This window comes from Halyomorpha halys, unplaced genomic scaffold (assembly GCF_000696795.3).
Source record: "Halyomorpha halys isolate HHAL.00 unplaced genomic scaffold, Hhal_1.1 Scaffold214.1, whole genome shotgun sequence".
In the NCBI taxonomy this organism is placed as follows: Eukaryota; Metazoa; Arthropoda; class Insecta; order Hemiptera; family Pentatomidae; genus Halyomorpha; species Halyomorpha halys.
This window is the reverse complement of record NW_027110944.1, coordinates 334198-357435: the sequence shown is the minus strand read 5'-3', so window position 1 is coordinate 357435 and position 23238 is coordinate 334198. Positions and strand designations below refer to the sequence as shown.

Below are 23238 nucleotides of genomic sequence, written 5' to 3'. Positions count from 1 at the left end.
TAGAACCAGATCAATTAAAAAAAAAGCTTTATGCAGACTATCCTGCCCAGGTTATTAATTTCAGTCCACAATTACCCTATTTTTTTTCAATTCTTTATATTAAAGAAAGTGTAAAGATTATAAATAAAGTTATTGATGATTTCAGACAGACACTCTATCGATTCGTTTTCAGTAGTTATTACAAAAATTTAATTACGGTCGAACTTCTTGCTTAGTTTTGTCCAACAGACTTTCACACAGAAGAGACTAAAATAAATTATCCCATTCTTTCCACCAAATATTAATACTATTAAGACAACCATAATCATTTTCCTTTTCCCATCGCCAAATACTTTATCTTAGTATTTAGTTATTTTTCAAATGGAAAACATTTTCTTTTCTATCTACATCCATATCTGATTGAGACTTTCCAGAAGTTATACCGTGATATGTGTCCCCTCCAATTCGGTTCTCAGGGTCACTGTTTGTGCCGGTTCCACAAATTTTTCTGTCGTGAAAAAAATATATATATACAGTTGCATTGTAAATGAACGTGAAAAAATCCTAAAATATTGATAAAGGAACAGGAAGCAATGTGGGTCTAAAAATGTGGATATATTTATTCATCGAATTGCAGTTTGAACAGGAAGAATGAGATAGGACAGCGCTAGAGTTCTGCAGACAGTGTGATTAAAAGTGCCAGTCTTACTTCAACCTTCCTTGCCTACAGTCACCGAAGCCGTCTCAGTAAGTTTAACCCAGTTTTTGACCGTAAATAATAATTTTAAATGATTTTATCTTTACAAAATAAATAAATATATAGGGTTTATAAATTTATTTATTTATCGTGATTTCTTATTTACTTACTTCAAGTAAACCTGATGTGATCCAATTTTATTTACGAGCTATTATGGGGATGCTTAAAATGTGTTTTAGATTCGTCATTATATTAATATTTTGAACTAGCTTTTAATTTTTCAGGACAGGCAATTAATTCATAATTATAAAAAAAGTGATAATTGAATAAAAAAAAAATCGATTTACCAAATCTTTTATAGGAACTATAGTTAAAGTACATTTTATTTCATCGTAATTAATATAAGATATTAATTACCAACACATTGTACCAAATTTTCGGTTCAATTTTTGAGATTTAAAAGATTACCAATTGCACTCCTCTATTTTGCTAGCTTTGAGTGTTTCGATCCGACTTCACTATTTGATGAACTGTCTTCCATGAAGTGAAGACGGATTCCAAAAGCTGGGTCATGAATTCTCGAAATGATTAGCAGTTGAAATACGATGTGTCATTTCGGACAGGTGGTCGGAGCACTTTACACTGAATCGTTTGAGTTCTTGGTGCACTCGAATCATAATAGGTTTAAAGCATTAAGAATCACAAGTGCTTTTCAATTTCTACGTTTCAAATTGATGGGCAACGAGCCGTAGTCAAAACTAATTACAAATGAATACTCTCAAAGTTTAATGAAAGGAAACAGATGTAGAGACTTTAAGGCTGACAAGTTAACAATAGCTTCATTCAAGCCGTTAAATTTGTAGGTGAGAAATTTTGAATATAGGAAAACAGCACTTCGCCGTGTAACGGTGTAGTACCGTTTACAAAATCTTTTCCTGATCAAAATTTTCCTGTTCCATTCACTTGTATATTAAAACTTCAGTATGATTATATCCATGTTATTTTTGAATCGACCCAGATAGGCACTTTTCCCACACTTGACCACTGACATCATGCATAGGTTTTGTGGGAAATATAGAAAAAAAAAATTGAAAAGTTTTAATATTCAAATATACATATTAAGTTACGTTTTTGCATTTCAGCTCTTGTTACTGAATCCAATGGAATACTGTTTTATTATTTTCTGAACTCTTGCCTCGGTCTAGTTAAAGGAAATTAATTTTTTGAACGGACGAAATTAAACGTCGGTTTAGGAGTCATATGATTATGTAATGATCAGGTTAATTATCTTTTTGTTCAAGGACTGTTTCCTGTTTGAATTTAGAATTTAAGCAAGAACTAATGCTTTCTGGATTGAAAGCATATAACAGTCGGCTGATTGGTGTTATATCAGTGTAGAGTTATTTGATTTTCAACGGTATAAATGACTTTTTACCTTGTTTTGTTTTTTTTCCTTTTTAAGCGATAGCTGAGCCAAAAAGTATGTTCTTAAAAAAAAAAAAAAAAAAAAAAAAACTAACCCCCAGATTCAGGCAGCTCGAGAGCAGGTAGCTGGTTCATCGGTGACCTTATCACTGCTGTGGCTGACCTTTTGCCGTCCCTACCACCGCACAGGACTTCTAACTTAAAAATACATTACTGAGACACTTTTTATTCAATAAATTCAAAATTTTCTGTTCATTTTCAATCTATATTTAACTGTTTTTTTTTCTTTCTCTAACCGATATATGGAATATATATGGAGGATGTATTGCGATAATGCGAAATTACGAAACCGTATCTCCCACGGAAATACCCGTCCTCTGAGTCAAAAAAAAAAAAAAAAACCTAGCTCAAATGAAATGTAATTACATATATAAGGTGAGCCTATGAATGGGAACTTATAGAACCGATTTTCCAATTTTATCAAAAATGGCACAAAGGATTTTGATCAAACTCGGTACACCAATGTATAATCAAGTTATCTTTAATATCAGCTAAGTGCTATTGTCATTAAAATAGTATGACAGGGCTTAAATAAATTAAATATTCTAAAGTAACTTAATTTTATTTATTTGAAAAAATAATCAGTTCTCATTGAATAGGAGTTTCAATCGGAAAAAGCCGAGTTTGCCCGATCTTTTCCGATCGCATACATATTACTTCGTTATCGTTTGTTAAACTGTTGTATTCTTGGGAGGAGCAAAGATATCTGTTATTTCCACCTAGACAAAACCTCACACCGCATCAGAATTTTTTTTTCGCTATTACTCATTAATTCATTAAATATAACTGATCAAGGTAGAGGTTCAGTCATAGTATTTTGCTGAAATAGCATTACATCTATTAATGGAAGGAAATGCTAAATATAGCTAAAAAAATTTAACTGACTCTAGTTTCGTCTGAAGGATTATTATTTTCCAATCTCTATTATATTCATGTACATTTCATGAATATATAATTTGCGTGAGCTATAATTAAAAATAAAGATGAAATGAAATGATTAAAATTAATTATTTTAATGATTAATTAAAATAAAAATAAAACGTATACAAATTAAAAGAATCCTAAGAATAACTATTGGCATCCTATATGATAGAACCATGATATATATATTTTATTTTTATTTTTTAATTTATTTATATATAGTATTTTATTTTTATTTTTTAATTTATTTATATATAGTATTTTATTTTTATTTTTTAATTTATTTACATATAGTATGGACTATGTACATCTTTTTAAATAAACTACACTTGAATAGGGCTACTATGCAAAAGAAAAAAAAAAATATAATATAAATTGATTATTTATAAACAGCTATGATGTAAATATAACTTTTTGGTTCTGTGACTAAATGTTCATCATTAGGTATTTACGGTATTAAATATTTCATTAATGATAATAATTTAATAATTGTAGTAATTTAAATTTTTTTACTAATGATTGATTAGGTTGATATTAATAAAATTGTATAGAAAAAAATTATACATTATTACTGCAATTATTTTTGTTTATTTGATTGATTTTCAGTTATCTTTTTTTTTATCCATAATTTCTTCTTAATTCTCAAAATTGTTTGATACATATCTACATACCGTTATCAAAAATATGAGTGAAAAAAAAAAAAAATTTCCAAACATGCAGACAGACAGTTGACTGTGGGACAGGCGGATATGCTGGGGCCTTCAGTCGTGGGGGCTAGTTCCGCATGTCCACTTCCTTTCCCCCTTCCTAGGAAAGGCATTTAACTATGGCGTCCATCGGCGCGTTTTATTGTTTTATATTTTATAGTTATATTAATTATTATGTAATAGATAAAAGATTGGATAATTTTTCATTTAAAAAAAATAACACCATCATCGCCATTGGCGTTACGTATTTAAGGAAACGACTGGAATAATGGACAATTATATAAACTTCTGTTCTATACTAGTCTCATTCAAGTATATTACGGTATATCTCAATAACTCTATTTTTTCGGATTTAAATAATAAATTAATTATGGTAGTAATTAAAAATACATAAATGATTCCTTATTATTTTCTTTTAAAATTGTCCATATTAATTTATCCGTAATTTTATGAAACTTTCTTGATTAGTTATTTTTCTTTAAAAGCAACACTTAATTTTATTTATTTTTTATATATGTATATATTGTGGACCGTAAAGATTTAAATATAAGAAGATGGTCAGGGTTGCGGTAAAAAAAAAAGAACAAATAGTTTAAAACTATTTTAATGTCCGACGTTTCGCCTCACTTTGCAGGGCTTCATCAGGGCTAAAAAGATACAAAAAAATAAAACTGAGAATATTACAACAATAAGATACATTAAGGTATTTTGAGTTAGGATAAATATTATGTAAAAATAAAGTGATAAGAAATTACATATAAATAAAAGGAAGGAAGACATAAAATAGTATCAGTATAAAATAAACTTGAATAAACAATGATAAGAATAAAAAACAAGTAACAATGGCAAGAGTAAAAATTTTTAAAATATACAGTTAAAAAAGTACAGGAGATGTACATAAAACAAAAACAATACGGTAAAAAAAAAAAAAAAAAAAGAAGAAGAAGAAAGTAGAGATTAAATAAACGTCTTGAAAGAATAAATATAAATAAAAATAATAATAATAATAAATGAGCAAAGAACAAATCTAGACCACCTACCTGTTCAAAGCGAACGGTTGAACAGAAGGCAACAATGAAATGGAGGCGTGGAGGAGTCTTTAGTATTTATTTTTTTTTTAGTATCATAATTACATACTTATAATTTAGTTTTATTCAGTAGAATGAACATAATTATAGTTTTCCTGTTTTTATATATGACGTCATTGCATTGAATAAGTTGCTTCAATTTATTATTACTGAATTTCGTTTTATGCAACTATTTTTTATATCTTTTGACAATTACAAACGTATAAATTATGGCTACCATTATTCAATTTACAGTAATTAAATATTTACAATTCCGATTATGAGTAAAAATATCCCAATATTATATTTTATGATCGATCGGTGAATGTGTGTACATAATTGAAGAGTGTAGCTGGTTAGAGGTGAGGCAAAGTGAATCAATGATTGACTATGGGTTGATACACACCTGTTAGAAGTTAGTACTTAACCTTTAATGACGAAAAAACTTGTCAGTAGAGAGTGAATGCTGACCACAGCACACCTTGTATAACCATTTGTACAGAACTTCCTTATCAAGTACTGTATCCAAGTCCCTCAATTTTGTATCATTCTAGAAAGGTAAAGATCATTGGTTTCAATTTTTTACACTTAACACTGGTACATTTTTTTTTTGCTTTTAAGTATGCTACATTTTTAGTTTTCCGTTAAAACAAAACTAAATATTTTTTTAAATTTAGCATTATGTATTTTTAATTTTTTCACGGCATAGAAAATCGAAAATCTACACGATTTTTTGTACTTTCACCTACTACTATATACTATGCTACTACTATAAATGAAATATATGAGTAAAGAGAAGTATTATGATCTCGAATACTTTCGAATCCAAAATTTCAACAGAAACATTCTCTTTCCGTTCCACTTAGTCCAAATTACAGTATCATAAATAGTTGTCTACATGTTTGGGAACAGCGTCACTAACAAACTTTTTTTTTTGTAATTAATAATTATAGTATATTTTAAAATTAATAACAACAATTTTTAAAAACTGAATTTCAGGTACCCCCTAAAATTGAAGTTAATCAAAATGAGGTAGCCAAAACTCGTTTGATAACAATTGAATATAAGGGACGCGACTGCCATGGGTCTCAGAGCGCTCGGTTCAGAACGTTGTGGATTCGATTCCCACCTCGGGTAGTTTAGGTTAGTACGTGGTGGCATCAAAGTAGTTGGCCGGAGTTGGCTAGAAGAACCACTTGTCCGACTAGTTCCCTCCACCAGTCACCAATAATTGAACATAAAATTTTAGCAAGTATGGTTAAACTTATAATAACTTAAAAAATTTAATATACATTTCCTTGTCTATGCCTATGAATTAATAAAAAAAATTATATAAAATTTAGTCCTTTATGTTTTTTGGCGTATGTTTATCTGAACCGCTATAATTTACTTTTTTATTTTATATACATACATGAGTGGATAGCCCATTGGTAAGGCACTGTGATACAAACTCCAGGGACTCGAGTTCGAATTCGGCTGTGGCACATAATTATTTTATGTTTCACTGTAGCCGTAAGTCAGCCCTGTGAGTTCGGGAGCCCTCCGAGGTCCATCCAGCCTAATAAAGTGGGTACCCTAATCGGATAAAAAATCTGGGGGTTGAGCGTGATTCTGACCAAATCACCTACTTGCACAACCGTTCGTCTCGTAACAGTACTTCCTCTCACCTTTGACCCTACATGGGTAGTAGCGATACAGATTTAATTTTAATAAACAATATATTGATTCTAGTGAATGCTAACTTTTTTGTTGAACTCTTTTAACATTATCGAATACTCTGTTATCATCTTTATCATCAGACTGTCATTTGGTTCATTGCTGATTTGTAGATACTCGAAAACTATGCGTTAACATTTATATTTAAAAATAAATTATGACGTAAATTTTTAACAGATTATGACCACGAACTTTTGTTTCAGATAGTAGTTATGCTAGACTATTCAACTTACGATTTCATAAGGCCATATATTTATTGATACTTATTTTTAATTAATACTTATTACTTGTAATAGAACTATCTCCATATCTTAGATAATGTAGTCATTAAGTAGAAGCTAATGGTAAAATAATTGTTCATTGATAAAAATAAGTAATGAATAATTATTGAAAGAAAAAGATTATCAACTAAAACGAAATAATATTTCAATAATGGTATATTATTTATAATACAAAATCAACATTTAGAATACATGTCTTCCTTTTTTTTTTTTTTCACTGATGATTCCCTGCCATACAAGTTACTTGAAATAGATGTTAACTTTAAAACAAAAAAGAAAAAAATCAAGATTTAGTTTCATTTCCTTTCACTTTGATACGTAGGATGTAGCAATAGAATGTAAATCTAAGTAGTAAAGATAAAGTTTAATAATTCAAGATAATGCTTGAACCAATTTTATTTCTGTATTCTGAGTGTTTCTTTACTTCTCTATTCTTTGTTATTATTCATGAGTAATTTAAAATATAATAAAAATCTAAAACCATCCTATATTTTAAAACATACAAAAATAACTATAAAATGTGAGCATTATTATTTTTAAAAATATATTTTGATAGTATATTAAAAATGTACTAAAAAAAAAGTTTATAATATATTTAGGTTATTACATAATATAAAAAATAGGGAAACGATTTTCTAATTATTTTTTCAATAATAATTTCATCCCAACAAATTGAATGCATATTGACGAGTTTTCTGTCATTTTCTGTACACTTCAAACCTTAAACATATTACTTATACATAGTAATAGATATATATTACAAAAATAATTGAAAGTGAATGAAAAAGAAAAAAAGAAGAATCGATAAGTTACCCGTTTACTTTTACTAAATTATTATGAAATATTTGTGTATCATATTGTAGATTCATAGAAACTTACTAGAAAATCTGGTATAAATTACTATAATTCTAATAAGAAATAAAAGAAAAATTCAGTTCTTGAATTTCAGTTTCGCTAGTAAAATCAATGTTGTGAAATACCCAAAAAAATTCAGTAGTTATACTAATAGATGACCTTAACTTTCTAAATACATCTCCTTATCTAATATTCCTATGAATTTACTAAAAATAATATTATCAATAATAATAATACCAAATTATTTTATATTGACTTAATTGTTTTTTTCCTTTATTAGTTTGCATCATTATGGAAACACTTGGCCCAACCCGTTGGAGTATCTTTTTGATACGTAATTGCTTTAAAATTTCGTTCAGAGATTACCTCACATAATATTTTCTATTTAAAAAGCTACTCATTTATATTCATGGGGAGGAAGTAATTCGTAACGGAGGTCATTTCCTGGAGATCTATTACGACCCCATGCTGTATTGGAGTAATTAGAATCTCAGAAAAATAATAAATTAATTCCGAGTTGAGCTGTCTCGTGACTGCTTTTGAAAGTGGGTACGCCGACTTTCACCGTGTTGGGAGGAAAACACCTGAAGGTTGGAGCATGATGCTGACAACACGACTTCCATATCAATAGCCTCAGGACTGAAAAAAAAAATAGTGGGCATCTTGTCTTTTCAGATCTGCCAAGTAATGTTCCAACTGCTTCCGATTATAGATAGGTTGCATATTCAATGCGAAGGAAATGGAATAATAACGTCAGTTTAAAATCAATAAAATGCCTTAACCACCGTTTAGTGTACTCCCTTTTTCAATTTATTCGGTTCCCTTTTGCTGATGGGCGCATTGGGGCCGAAATTCTGAAACTATATTTCGTGAGGTGCTGAATCCGAAATAAATATTCAAAATTTTGTAGAAAGGTATCTTAACAAGTTACTTCCGAAGTTCAAAGGGACTTTACGAATCTACCGACCGAAGGCCTGTATCCTTCTCATAATGAGGTTGGTCGGGGAAAAGAAAAAATTAAGAAAATATTGAAACTACAGGTGTAACATGTTTTAGTAATAAATTCTTTAATAAATAGTAAATTACACATAGAATTTATATTATATAATTGTATTACGAAACTTACTTTAACTAATTTTGAAAATATGAGTGATGCAAGGTTTGAGAGAAAAAATCGGGATCTTTCGGAATAATGCTTTTTCCTTCACAAGAGGGGGGGGGGCAAGCTCGGTTTGGAGATTACCAGGCTGAATGTAAATATTGTAAATTGGAGTGAATGTGTTTAAGATGTTATTTTACTTGTTAATTTTTTTTATATATATAATTTTTTTATAATCTAATTTATATCACTGTAAATATTTTATGAATTTGCTCTATGATCATACTCACACAAGTCTGAAAATATATGGTAGAATGTAAGATTAAAAAAAAATTTTTTTTTTTGAAAATGGAGCTCATAGTAATCGAAAGAAAAGTTTTTGATAGAATACATATATATATAAAAGTTATATTTTATGACAGTTACATTGAGGTGAGTTATCCATAATTGTGTTACTTCTGAGGTATTTAACATTGATATTATACAATAAAATTGAAATTTAAGGATTTAACTTATAATTATAATATTATTTATTTATTCTGGGATCGATCCCTTTAGAATAATATTACATGCGTCAAAATAGGCTTTAGAGCATTATATTAAAATACAAAATAAATATGAAATTATAAAACATCATAAAATATAATGAATTTGAAAAGATAAGAATGAACAACAATAGAACAATTAACAGAATATATAAAATAAAATTAGAACAAATAAAATAAAACCATAAACATAAGGTGATTGACTTCTGATAATGAATTTAAAAAAAAAATGATAAAAAATCAAATAAAATTAAACTAAACATAATCATTGAAAAGGTACAATTAGATGATAATGAATTAAATAAACATATTATGATAAGATGCAGGACTAAACATTAAACCTATTTGGAAATCATTGGATTAAGTTAAGCTGCATAAAAATAAAGCTGTGTTAATTTATACTCAGAATCTGGATTTGAAGTTTTCTTAGTTTATACAGGTTTAAAGATCAATGTCCTGAATGTGCAGTGTATGGAGAAAATAAACTCGTTTAATATTCAGTTGATAATTTGTTTATATTACAGTTATCTATTTGAGGATTTTATTAATTATCGTTCAATTGTTTAGGATCTAGACAACGATGCCTGAAATTGTTGTGACAAGCAAAGAATCTTTAGTAAACAGTTTTAGCACGGTGCAACAAAGGCGAATGAGCGTAACCAATAGGATTTAATGTAATAGCGTAACTGTTAGTTTAGCGTGTGTTATATTTGCCCTTATCCAATAAACTATTCATATAATTATTTTATTCATATCTCTATTTATTAAACAATGGTTATAGTATAAGTATGTGTATTATTTCCTTTTATTTCCTTAAATGAGACCGAAACATGTATTTGATAAAATATCCGCTTGGTGTCTACGTTCGCTAATTATGTCTGATAATAATAACTAATAATATTAATTAATATATTACAAAACCAGGAAGAGGAATTAGAATTTTATTTTTTTTAAATTCTTTTACCCTCATAAACATATTTAAGTCTTTGAGTTAATAAATAAATTTAGTTATGCCCATTTATAAGTTTAAGTAGTTCATTTTTTATTGTGCCCATCTGACAGTCCAATTAAGATTTTTTTTTTATAATTTATTTAATGTTATTTACAACTGTACAAAAATATATACAAGTAAATTTCCTGTAGGTGATATAGTGACATGATACAAACATATGGAAAATCTACCCGTTGATAGAACTCCAATAACATTTCTCGAGGAGAAGATCTCTTACGAGAGGAGAAGGTTTTCATCTTTTCAGACGCCTAGGAGGATTATTAGGTAATAAAGGAGAAGCTAGGTTAGAAACGAGTTGGGTTGGGTGGTTGGGAATTTTATCATGAAAAGATTGGTATCTGGTTCTGGCCAAATCGGCAACATAGGGGACATTGAGGTCCTGATGGATGATTTGATTTGTGACAAAGTAAGGAGCATTAAGGATTTTGGACTGTAAGGATTGGATTCGGATTCCAGACAGGCCTTATAATAATCATGTAGATCAGTCTTTTGGTTTGGTCCAATGGTTTGGAAGTTCAGACCAAACCAAAAGACTGATCTACATGTGAATGGGAAATTGAAAACATGTGGATTGTAAAGGCATGAGTATGGGACAATTGTCACAAAACGTTGTACAATGAAAAAATATAGAATAGATTATTTTCATTTTGGTCTTTTCACCTCATCGATTTAAAAAAATTAGTATAATTAAACTTCCTGAAAAGGAACTCCGGAATAATTTTATCATTTTTATTTTCTACAATTTTTTTTTTTTCAAATAGTATCTCATTCAATTATATGTATATATTATAAGTTTCTATTATTATGTTTTTACTCTTTCTTCTTGGTCGGAAGATCTTTTTTAAATTCAAATTTGAAACAGTCGTCCTTCCTGCGCCTTCTCTTCAAGACCGTAACCACTTCTTCCAATACGTCGTCTGTATGCTCAGATATAGATAAAGCACTTTTAGGAGGTATAGTTAGATATAGACTAGGAAATGTATTGTACATACTCCACAGGTTAACATATCAATGTATAGCGGCACTGGCCCGGAGTCCTTCACTCTTCCGATACGATTCCGGTTCTAACGGTAAAACGTTGTTGGTCTAACTATAGTCTGCTTATATAATTCTTGGCGGAAATATCTGTTTTCGTCTGGTGCGAAAACTTCTTGTTTTGTATTAAGAGTACAATTTCGGTTGTTTAGTCGTTTTCAGGTAGAATCACACTTTCTGTACTGATGTTTGTCTATATCGCACTATAAAATATTGTAAACTTATAATCGTTTTCTATGATAAATCATATTAAGAAGATTTTTAAAAAAACAACATTATTTATGGTACATTTGTTGTGGAACTCCATAATATAATATTTATTGAAGATAATTAATACAATCTGCTACAAATTAATTACATTACTTCATAATGTCCAAATATTCATTTATACAATATATACAGAAATCAAACACACAAAAAAAAACAGAAAAAAAATGTAAATGATAATAATAGTACTCACTGAACTAAAAGAAAGAAAATTTGTAATAATAAAGAAATATATAAATAACAGAAAATACTATTAGGTCTATAACAAAAATAATAATTAAATAAAACTGATCAAATAATAAAAAAAGTAAAATAATTCATATAAAAGACAAAGAAAATTTAATTATAGTAACAATAAAATAAATTCCCATTTACACATATATATAATGTTTATAAATAAACTTAAAGCCAATCCTTGCTACCCCCGTGTGGAAGGCAAGGCACGTCTCCAGGAGATCCCAGTGTTTTTCTTCCAGCTCCGTCACTGGTATTTAGTACTTCTACTATTGGTTTCAGCCTCGGTTTATTTCAATCCAGACTTATAATGGAAACAAATTTATACGAGGTAGTATATAATAATAACTTCTCTAACATAGTAAAAAAAATATTTGTATTTATATGTATCACTATGTTACCAGTTTAAACTAAAAAAATTAAATACTAGAAGGTCGTTTGACTAATAAATCATACCTGAATAAACTGTAAAAAAGTTTGTGAAACATTCTAGTAAAAAAAATTCATATACTCAGAATAGTTGAAAAAAAAATTTGATAATTGAAAAATTAACGCTTGAGAGCAATATGAAACTTCGTTATTAGGAAATTTTAAATTTTTCCACTTCCAGAAATTTTTTTTAGCTATTTCCTTTCCTAGTACCTAATAAATGGTTATATAAAATAAATGGTGATTAAGTTTTTAAATTTCTGCATCTGTGATGAACAACTACGGTAATCTACGGCGCGAAACTCATTTGATTGTTACCAAAGCTCTTTGCTGCTCTACTCAATTTGAAGTAACTATCAAATTTACGTCAGTTTTCCTCCAGAAAAATCCATGTCTTCATCGAAGACTTTTTTTTAATACTACTTTTAATTTATTGATAGATATTACAATCTGCCACTAGTGATAGTGATTAATGATCTCATACATACTAAAATAAATTAAATAAATGAATAAAAATAACTCCCTTAAAATATATACAAACAGAAGAATAAACAAAATGAACATAATCAAACTATCTGTATGAAAAATAAATAAATAAAATAACATAATGATAAAATAATATAGTATTTAGTAACATTTAAACTCTAATTGAAAAAAAAATAAGATTAGGATTATTAGCAAGGTCTCTGGTATTATATTATATTACTGAAACATATTCCTTATTTGTGGCATACTGCACAAACATAAAAATATTAATTAAAATTTAAATATTAATTATATAATATGGGCATATATAAAAACTTTTATTGAAAATATGTTGATGGAGATACTTTAACTTGTCCTATAAAAATATTTATCGCTCGAGTTTGATTCAAGTCACAGATATATAAAATCTTTTCCCACTACACACTTAAAGAATGCCGACTGTTTCATTCTGGGTGGGGCGGTTCGAAATATTTTATTTATTTTACAAGCCCTCGCACGAGGACACTTCAAGTTTCCTCATATGGCAGTTGGACTTCGGTTCACCCAATGGCCTCCTCTCCAGGTTTAAAAAAGATGGTTCTCAGGTGCTCCCTTCAAAACATAATCCATTCTGATGCAAGCTCATATCGAATCACTTTGTCCGTAATGGGTCATTGTATTAAAGTCAAATGAATACTTCTGCCTACAACTGAATATCTTGAATTAATTCCCCTTTCTCAGGGTGAGAGCTCTCATTTGCGAAAGCGGGACGGTCCCTTTGCTTTCTAGACTGGCAAGAGATAGTAGCCTAGCTTATCTGAAAGAGTATTTACTATGTTCCGTTTTCGTACGCGTGCAAATGTTCATACCTTTTCGAGATCTTTAAAAAGTTTAATTTAATTTAATGAAGTTGATTTTATTTTGCATTTAACGTATTCCAAAGATAGTACCTTAGACTGCGGTAGCTTCTACTTCCCTACATACTGTCCCAAAGATGACAAAATAACCCAAATCTAGGGTACAATCTACGGAATACGTCAAACAGAATAGAAAAAGAAAATTGTTTTTGTCAGATGTTCCAAAATATGCGATATGCTTTTAGAGCTTCAAAAGGCCATCAAACTCCTTCTCTCTTTTCTACGACTAATTGTTTACGTTAAAATATTATCAATTTTCTTCCAGAACTCCTCAAATCGATATCTCTGCTAATATTAAATTATCTTTATAGTTTCAGCAAAATATTAATAATAAATATTTTACACTATGGCTTCAGGACTTAAAATTACAAATATTACACGAAATGGTTCTGGTAGGATTGTTGTAAAGAGGTGTATATATTGTGGCTACGTTTTGTCCCATTTTTTAGTTTTATATAGTGGAATCGAACGATATCGGTTACAGAAGAAACTCCAAGTCTTTCTTCAAGCTCAGGGGATGTTTTGAACATCAGAAGGTTCTTAACTTGTTGGTCGGAACAAATATCGGACAGTTCTTATCATAATTGCTACCGGAATTGGGGGAACATGCATCTACCAGTTTCCTGACTGCCAAACCGTTCGTTGGAACGAACCTAACATAAAGAAAAGATATCATTTATAGTCTGAGGGTTTAATTTTTCTATTTAACTTCAACTCTCGATCTAATCTAACTAAACTAATTCGATGCTAAGTTCCTGTATTTTTCTTTTTAATATTTCTTTAATGTTCCTGTACTGGTGATTTGATCCCTATCACGGATCTTTCCATGTAGATCAAATTAGTTATATAAGATGAAGTTATGCTCTACTTATGTTATGTAACGCTATTCAGTCAGACGAAAATGTTCTATTGTTTCGTTGTTGATTTCGTATCTTCATGACTTTTCATATTTTCATTCATCGGATCTTTCATGCAATACTTGAACATGAGTGTGGAATCGCGTTCGAGTATGGAAGACTGCAATGGAAATATGAATTGAATTTCTAATGACTGAAATTTTAGCAATTAAAATAAAAATGAAAAACAAATTAAGAATCAAAAATATATTATGGAGAAAATGTCTGAAGAGAATTAATAGAGGGCTCACCCTCCAATTCGGTTAAATGTCCTGTGTCCTATTTAGGCGGGCGCTGGGATAGATACCTGCCTCTCGACCTTACGGTATCCTAGGGATACTCTGAGGTAACCTCCTGGGGTATTCAAGAATGGTACTCATGGACCAAGGAAGAAACTGTCAAACTATGGTTTTGACCCTGACAAGGCTCATTCATTGCCTGTCAAGAGAAGATTTAGTGCCCAAAGTTAAGGTGGGAGTTACTCTGTGGCATGGCGCATTACTTACTGGGTAACCCCACTTACCTATTTTGTAACATACATATACAAAATGTATGCATACCTATATTGTATGTATTATGACAATTCTACTTTGGTGCAATGTTTGCGTGATTCCACGAATATTTATCTATTAAGCGTCCAGTCATAGTACAGATTTTGCGATACCGACAAATACACTCTAACTTCCACCATTCTTCAAAACAGAATTGAATTACCCCGTGATTTTAAATGCATTTTAACTTAATTACTTGTAATAAAAATAATTCCTGTTAATTAAAAACTAACATTTTTTTTTCGGTACAAAATGTAGTCATAATAATTTATGAAATTGAAGTGTTTAAAAAATTTTTTTTAAGATAAATCATTATTAATTTATTGTACTAAATATTATTTTTCTACAATATTCCAAAAATATAAAAAGCTGTATTTCGTATTTAAAGTTTATTTTTTAATATGAACTATGAAATTTGCTTTTGAATTTTAAAATATTTCAACGCGATTATTGTATTTTTTAAATTTAAATTTGGATGATAATGGAGTATCGTGATGTTTAAATACTTCAGTCAACTGCTGGACTACCGAAAAAAAAAAATTATTTTTTATTGTAGAAAAAATAGTGCATTGATTATTTAAAGTCTTATGTAACTCCTGTATTATTTATAATTATAATTAAGATTGATACTTGACTCGACCTTTTTCCAATTAATCTCTGGGGATACTAAGCCATTCTTGTTTTAAGTAATTTTCAGGCTTCCCATGAAGAGAATTTAGAAATACTTTGATCGGTTAGATGAGTAATAATCACCAATGGAAATGTAATTGCTATTCTTTATTTTTAAAATGAATATTTAGGTTCTAGAAATCGGATAACACTCATATTAAAGGGCTTCTAATTCATGTGAAGGTTGTACCTCAAACAATTTCTAATACTGAAATATAACACGTTTTCAGGTTTCAGGTTAAGGAAAAATAATGCATTATTTTGCAAATTTGATTGTTGGTCACTTTCTGCTAAATTGGATCCAATTGTTCCTTCCTCACTCTCTTTGAGTAACTAAAAATTTTTTTAAAAAATCTTTAGTTATTTTAAATTTTATATCTGTTTTTAAAGTGTTTTTTTTTTTCAAGAAACATTGAAATGCATAATAATCACATAGAAAAATTAATTTTATTTTACAATACCATTTAATTCTTATTAATTTTTTGAGTTTTTATACCATTATTTTCTCAAATTAAAAAAAAAAAAAATTCAAGTGTCCTTAAGATTACCGTTACTCGCGAAATTATTATTATGAGTGGATTGCTCATAGCTAATAAATTAAATGTGAGCACACTAGACTCAGGGTCGTGAGTAATTATTCACTCTTCTTTCTAACTAATATATTTTATGATTCATTAACTAGAGTAATTGGATTAGGTTTATTTATAAAAAGATGTTAATTTAGGATAATGATGACTGATAAACCTACTGGACTATAAAAACAAGACCTTCAGTATTTTAAAAACGTTTTATTAAGGCATTCATAATTCATAAAATTAATTTGATCATAATTCAGGTTTCTACAATGGGTACATTTCCCTGCCTGCAAGTGTTTCGATGCATAATGTTGGCTGTTATTTTTTTTTTTTAACATGTATTCTATTACATATACAATATGTGCTTTTACTGTTATGTCCATATAATAAAAATAAATTGTATTTAAAACTTGAAGTTATTTAAATTATATTTATTTATACCGCTATTTACAGCATAGTTATATGTTACCAAAGTTTTCCAAAGCTGCACAGGATTCGTATTTTAAAGATACACATAAAACAGACCTACATAATACAATCTAAGCATTTAATATTTTAATTTTGTTAGGTGGTAGGACTGTCTAGGACTTAGGTGAGAAACTTTCTACAGATAATTATACAAAAAAAAAATCTTGGGTTGTAACTATCTGTCTGATCCCATCCAATTCATTTGTGAAATCCTGTTAGTTTTTCATTATCATAGATATCTATAACACTACTAATATATTATAACTCATTTAACATTCTGCAATTATGCGTTAGGAATAAAGTATGAACATATTTATTTATACACATGGTCACATTAATGATTTATTTGATTGCTACTTTTAGCTTATCTTAAGTATTACAGGTTGAATATTAATAGTTTAGTCAGTTTATGTTAATTTTCGATTTTATTATTATTTGTGGAGAATTAAACAGCTAAGTGGGTTGGGCACTAGATAGCTACACTCTAAGACTTCGGGTTCAAATCCCGACAAAGAAAATTGTTTGTCTACGACTGAAGAATACTAAGCGTTCCTGAATCCATCAGTCCATTTATTGACTATTACTATTTATTATATATAGTGGCTATATATATGTTATCCCGGATTTTTAAGCAGCAAAAAAGTTTAGCAATTTATTTTGTTTTATTGAGATCATCCAAATATGTAATTATATATATTTATCGTGAATTATGATGAATAAAACTTGGTTAATTGCAAAGTTCTAACCCTCAAGGTATTATATGTACTGATAATTTTTTATGTGACTTTTGTTATTACAAAAATATAGTGCATCTATTGTTACTAACTGTATTTATAATCAAATATGGTATAAATAATATTAAATAGGTTTTCCCAACTTCAATAAATGATATAGCTTGTCTTTACTGCATTACCATTATTAATTAACAATTAATCCATACGCAACCATAAAGTTCACCGCTTTTCATTTTTATTTTTATATGGTCAAGATTTATTACCTCGGTTTCATAAGCCAATTAAAAACAATGGTTACGGACTTTTCTAATTATAGTTTCTTATTGCCTTCCTTCTGCGGATTAATTAATTTAAAAAGAATATAACATCAACCGCAATTATCCATAAAGGGTTCTGTGGAAGGTCAGGAACTGGAATGTTCACATACCAGAGGTAATTTCTATAAAGGCAGTAAGATATCAGTATGAAGTTCTAATAGCCTTGTTTTCCCCAATTAAGTGAAAGTTAGACCAATGGAGGCGGTACTGCCCACCGGGGAGTGCAGGAATAATTTAAGGGAGAACCTCACAGTCTAAATTATAATGCTATGAAATCAATTAACAAATTTAAATGACGCTTTGAATATCACAGAAGTCTAATAAGAAATATAAAAAAATATTTTATAGTTTTTCAAGAAAATTGAATCTATTTCAGAAAGAATGAGGATAACAACCGAACTCATGAGCTGAGTAAATTTAAGTATTTATTTTATAGTTTATATATTTAGAAAATGGCTTGTATAGAAAGTTATTATATTAGAAGCTCTCGGGTCCATTATATTTTAAGAGACAAACGAGTTGTGGAGACGGAATTATAAAGCAAAAGATTTTAAGAATAGATACCAAATGAGGAATGACAATAAGGAGGTTTTTGGGATAGATGATTTCGGATCGTGAGGATAGATAGCAGTAGTTAGATTTAAATCATGGATGAAACATAGAAGACATTTTGTCATCAACAATTTCATAATTAATTGGTTATTTAATACCGATAGACTCTCAGAGGCATTTTTGAAACTTAAAATATTTCATAAACACACTAATATACATTAGTTTATAAAATGCGAAATTTTAGAAACACCATTGAAGGAAACAAATATAACAGAAGTACATAAATAAAGCCTAAAAATCTTAAAGCCTTTCACCATATCTAATAATTTCTTTGAAATGTGGAATATCCTTTTTCAATTTCTGAAAGTTAATGTAACTCTGAAAGAGCTATTCTCATTTTGAAAATAATTATCAGGCCACTGCTGATGTATGGCTGTGAAGTCTGGGGAGCGGCATCCTTTACGAAAAAGAAAAAGTACAATCTTTTCAAAGTCGTAAGAGTTGCATTGGATGCTCTTTGGTTTGTAAGAAATAGCCAATTGCACAAGGAATAACAAATAGAGACAATAGAGGATTACATAAAAAAAAAAACTTCATGAAGTTCCACTCCCAGTTACCTACAGTTAAAGGAGCAGTGATCTACAACTTGGGAAACCCAACCACAACCCGAAGACTGAAACTCAGGCTGCTGCGGGACATCCTATTATAAATTATCAGTTCTCTTATTGTCAATTTAAATTTTATTTATCTTAATTTCTTCTTTTTCTCTTCATCTTTTTCTTTAATTCACTTTCTTTTTTTTCCCCATTAGATATCAATTATTTATTTAGTTAAATCCATAAATATCATTATTTTTGTTAGTAACTTTACTTTTATCTTTTAATAAGAATTATTATTTTAATCTGTTTATTTTATCTTAATTTTTGTTTTATTTATAACATTGAATATAGTTAGGGGTGTCTTTTGTATGAAACTATACCCCCCCCCCATAATGAATTGTTAAAAAAAAAAAATCAACCCCTTTACATTAACCGTGTAAAGGCCCACCAGACCGATTTGGTATTAAATAAATTAAAAAATAAACGTTACTCTGTTTTCTGCATATTTATATTCTTATCCAGTCGCTCAACATCCGTTCATACTTAGAAGGTCGGCGGGAAAAACGGTAACTGACCCTCGGAGATCGGAGGCTACCCAAGAAATGACAAACCTCTTCGATTCGTTTCAGTTCCTCATTCCGGATTAGATGCGCTCGCATCCGGGTCCTGCGAAACGTCAGAGAGAAAGTACAATCGCCCACTGTCTCTGAATACAGATACCCTTCATCGGTAACTCCTTTTTTCGTTTTATCTCCACGAGGAAAGAAAGAGCTCCAAGCGAACGAGTTCGACACGGGCGAATCATACAAGTGGCCTGATATCAACCTTGAATGTTTCGTTTTGAAATATTGGTCAGTCAAATTCAATGAAGAGACCCAGAAAAAAAATTTAATTAGGGTATTATTGGATGACTCCAAAAAAAAATCCTTCATTTTCTCAAACAGCAGTGCAGGTTTTGTTAATTAAGATATTCGTAGAACTGAAGTTTTATGACTGGAGACGAGAGATGACAACTTTCACAATAAATACACTTAGTATATGACATATAACCTGAAGCTATGGTACACCGAAAAAATAGTCAAGGGGGTAAAAATTATAATGAACACTACCTGCCGTGTTAAGCTTAGAAATTCGTCTAAATTAAAATTAATAAATTAAATGTTAGCTTTATTTATTCGACTTTTTAAACAGACAATTATAGCGAGTAGGTTGGTCGATGTACGACATGTCACAATCTCACAAGAGGCCAGACCCACCCCACTAAGACCCCCAGGGAGCGATGCTCCTTCATCACTTTTGAAATATTATCTTAAATTAAGAGGAGACTTTAAGATAGTTAAATCGAGCAATATTTAAAAAAAGCGCCTGAAATTGATACCAAAGATGACAACTTTCACATGTAAACATACTCAATATATGACATCTAACTTGAAGAAATGAACTACTAACTGCGAGAGATGAAGATTTTCACCCTCCGGCTATTTATTTAAAAATGGCTCTCGATTTATTGTTTCATTATTCTATATCTCGACCATTTATGAAGATGGAGGTATGTTATAAAGTGTATAAAACGAATAAGAAGCAAAGTGAGAAAATATTGTCAGGGATTCGACCCCTGATATTGTACCAAAGAGGGCATCTAATAATAACCGAATAAAAGTTAATAAAACAAAATTTTATGTGTGCATTCCTCAAGTTTTACGCATATTGTTCTAGTAATTTGTAAGGTCATCAAATTTCCTAACAAAGTTCATTAATATTGTTAAATTAGCCATTAGCAATTTTAAGCCATATGTTGTTTACATCTTCTCCGTTACTTCCTATATTTATTCACCAAAAACAAAAATACGAAAAATTTATATAAAAAAAATTGTAAAGATACATAAATATTTACAAATAACGTTGTTTTCAAAAATGTTTTGTATACCAAGTAATTAAAAAATATGTTATATCTGACAAAGCCAATAACAATATAAATAGACAGATATTTATTACTAATTTTTAAAAAAAGATATATTTTATTAATTAATTCATGCATAGACTTATTTTCAATTTATTGTTCTGTGACCGACCAATGTATTATAGGCATGATTCGTAAGGGCCAACTGGTATAATAATATTTTTATTAAAAAATATAATAGCCATCGCGAATATGAGAAATGTAGTATTTAATAGAGTTAATAGTTAGCATAATACTTAGGATGTTTTTTTTTTGGGGGGGGGAGTAATGTACTATCTTTAGCTGATGTATCTTTTTAGCGGTTGGTATGAGATGTGCTGCATCATTTTTTTCTGTCCTCATGTTGCCTGAATTGACGAAACGTTGACTGGCGAGTTGCTTACTTAAAGTTTGGAGATCCAATGCTTTATATTTGTTCATTATGGTATATATTCTCTTTATAAAGCTGTGGTTTGAAAGTTGATTCCTGATCTCACTAAGCCCACAACGGTGACTTAAGTCTTGTCATCTGGCATAAGGATTTTCGTCAGGTATTCTGTACATGAGACGCTTTTTATATATTTTAATTTAATTTTTTTTTAAAATAATTTATTTATTTTTATTTACAACTGTATACATATATACACATCAAGTAAATTTGCTGTAAGTGATATTATGACATGATACAAACATGTGGAGAATCTACCCATTGATAGAACTCCAAAAACACCTCTGAAGGAGAAGATCTCGAGGCCATCTTCTTTTCAGACGACTAGGAGGATTATTAGGTACTGAAGGAGAAGCCAGGCTAGAAACGAGTTGGTTTGGGTGGTTGGAAAGTTTATTATGGAAGGATTGGTATCTGGTTCTGGCCAAATCGGCAACATAGGGGACATTGAGGTTCTGATGGATGATTTGATTTGTGACAAAGTAAGGATCATTAAGGATTTTGGACTGTAAGGATTGGATTCGAGAGGAATTAGATGGTTTAGTGGAGCCCCATAGCTCGATTCCGTATGTCCAGATAGGCCTTATAATAGTCATGTAGATCAGTCTTTTGAAATGGATTGGAAGTTTGGACCGTTTGTCTAGTAAATGTTGTAATAGTCGGAATCGACGAGCAGTTTTCAGTCTTTTCAGTCTTGTATGAGGATTCCATGTCAGTCGTTTGTCCAGATTTAGTCCTAAGTAACGGATCTGCTCAACAGGAATAAGTGGGGTATTATATATTTTAATTGAAATGAAAATTAATACAAAATAATGCATTATTTTTTAAAATGAATATACTAAATATGATATCGCCACAATTTAGACAATTGTTATAAATAAATAGAAGAAACGAAAAACCGAGGAAGTGGTCACCAGACCATTTTTATTTATTTTCAATAATAAACCTTTTTTATCGACCAAAAAAATTAATTTTCTCCCCTTAAATTTTGAGGTTTAACGTTTCAAGATACTTAGACTCCAAAAATCCAATTTAAAAAACTCTGTATTTGCCGTACAACAAATTTTGAATCGTCACCAAAGTTACAGGTCACTCAGCCTAGCCTCAAAACGTCTCACTACCGTCATTCCGTTTCAAAATGGCGGTCGATTAGATTTCTATAGTCATATCGTTATTTTCAATAGTTAACCTTTATAATCGATCAAGGAAAAAAAACCTTTCAATTTTCAGGTTCTTAGGTTTCAAGATGTGTAGAATTTAAAAACACAACAGATATTTTATTGTTTTTGTTTTTTCAGTAATATAATCAAATTATAACTGAAATAATTTTCAACAGTTTTAGATTATTTTCAATCAGAATAGAATTCTTAAAAAAAAATTATATCAAATTACAAGTGTTCTGGGATTGTATTTTCATTCATTCATCCATATCGAAATAGTTCCATAAATTGAAAAACATAAAAAAATAACTTTTAATTTAGAACAGAGAACCATGCAATCAAATATACTAAATGCTGTATAATGTATTTCGAAAATAAACAAAAATAAATTAATAAATAAATTAAAAAATCAGCATGTTTCAGTGAGGGGCAATTCGCTCTAGATTTCTTGAAACAATTGTTTAGCTTTTGACTGAGTCATTTTTCAAAGCCCTACTTAATTTCATTGTCTGAAAATTAGTAATGGTTTCCATAAATTTGCATAAATGGTTTACTCATCAGTTCTCAAACCTACGCCTTGAGACTTTTATAGGAGGTCGTTGAAAATTCTAGCTAAGTC

General features: G+C 29.5%; 1 protein-coding gene across 7 annotated transcripts in view; it reads left to right on the top strand.

The window, feature by feature from the left end:
• Window positions 1–23238, top strand: part of ITP (ion transport peptide) — a 165959-nt gene that overhangs the window by 81826 nt on the left and 60895 nt on the right. The window contains exon 1 of one of the 7 annotated variants that reach the window (XM_067049065.1): window positions 671–726. The exons of the other annotated variants lie outside the window; for them this stretch is intronic. The gene's annotated coding sequence lies outside the window, so the exon portion shown is untranslated. Of the gene's footprint in view, window positions 1–670; window positions 727–23238 lie in introns of those variants that run through there. 7 annotated transcript variants of the gene reach the window in all.